This window comes from Calidris pugnax, unplaced genomic scaffold (assembly GCF_001431845.1).
Source record: "Calidris pugnax isolate Ruff unplaced genomic scaffold, ASM143184v1 scaffold172, whole genome shotgun sequence".
NCBI lineage: Eukaryota > Metazoa > Chordata > Aves > Charadriiformes > Scolopacidae > Calidris > Calidris pugnax.
Genome location: NW_015090897.1, coordinates 895,172 through 896,496, shown reverse-complemented (window position 1 = coordinate 896,496; position 1,325 = coordinate 895,172). Strand labels below are relative to the sequence as shown.

The following is a 1,325-nucleotide window of genomic DNA, read 5'->3' as shown; positions in this document are numbered from 1 at the left end:
CAGGCCCACACCGGGCCCCCGCTCGCCGGGCGAGGGAGGCTCCATCCCCGCCGCGGCCCCCAGGGGGCGCTGCCGCGGGCTCGGCGGCTCCGCCACCACCGGGGCCGGGGCGGCTCCGAACGGGGGGGGGGGGGGGGGGGGGGGGGGGTGCGGGATATTTCGCAGCTATTTGGGGAACGCTCGGCTCCACGGGAAGATGACAACAAGCCCCCTCGCCTCCAAGTGAATTACAGCTCGAGACCCGTCTTCCCTTTGTAACGTCTTCAAGTCTTCCCCCAGCAAAACCACCTCAATAGCTCCGGGAGATTTCCTCCTGGCCTGGCCCTTAAACAAACATTTAACTATTCCCCTTCCATCCCTCCCGTCACTAAACCTGTTTGCCGCACATGCTGCTCTCTTTTTTTTTTTTTTTTTCCTTTTTTATTGCAGAAGGAGGAATGCGGCGAAATATTTATATATTTGTTAGTAAAAGCTAGAAAATAAGCTCCGAACATGCTGTAAAACCGATTGGGTTACTCACCGCTCGGAGCAGTCCCGAGGAGCGCGGAAGAGGAGCGCAAACCAGCCGGGCGAGCGGCGGCCGAGGCGCGGAGGCGCAGGCGGGAGGCTGGAAGAGAAGGAGTTAGAGCCGGGTTTATTGCGGTGTCTGACGGCGATTCTTTCGGGAAGAAACCCCCCCGGCCCAGCCCCGAGCCCCCCGCTCCCCCGGAGCCGCCCGGAGCCGGGGCCAGCCTTTGGGTGGCTTCTTGTCGCCGGCCTTCGGGTGACAGACGGGGCGGAGGAGCTGCGTCCCCCGGCTCGGGGGAGCTGCCGAGGGCTCTCTCTGTCCCCTTCGAACAACCGGCAGCACCGGCCCGCGCTACCGGGGCACGTCCCGCACCGGGCCGTCGGTGCGGGGCCCTCCGAGCCCGGATTTATTCCTTCCTCTCGCCCGGGCGGCACAAAGCGCTTCGGAAGAAGGGACCCGGGAGCGTCCCGAGCTCTCACATAGATTTTCGCCAAGAAATTCCTTGGATCCATACTGTACCTGGTTTGAGATTATCCGATATTTAAGTTTTAACGACTTTGGTGGGTTTTTTGGTTGGGTTGGTTTTTTTTGTTTTGTTTTGTTTTGGTTATTTATTTTTTTTTAACGCAGATTTTACAGTAAGGCATCTGCTAAACACTTGCATTAACCTCTGCCTCCATGATAATTTTTTCCCCCCCTCGTTTTAATTACATTATGGATGCGGAGGGGCAGCCAATCCTAAAAGAGGAGCTGGGCAATTAGCAGGGCGAACATCAAAAAAGTTTTATTGCGGAGGGCGGCGGGCCCCGCCCCCCCC

General features: G+C 58.7%; 1 long non-coding RNA gene across 1 annotated transcript in view; it reads right to left on the bottom strand.

The window, feature by feature from the left end:
* Positions 1-1,253, bottom strand: part of LOC106891689 — a 6,144-nt gene extending 4,891 nt beyond the window's left edge. The window contains exons 1-2 of the long non-coding RNA XR_001412745.1: positions 1,028-1,253; positions 521-607 (exon numbers count right to left, since the gene is read on the bottom strand). This is a non-coding gene — a long non-coding RNA (uncharacterized LOC106891689). The remainder of the gene's footprint in view (positions 1-520; positions 608-1,027) is intronic.
* Between the last annotated feature and the right edge of the window lie 72 nt (positions 1,254-1,325).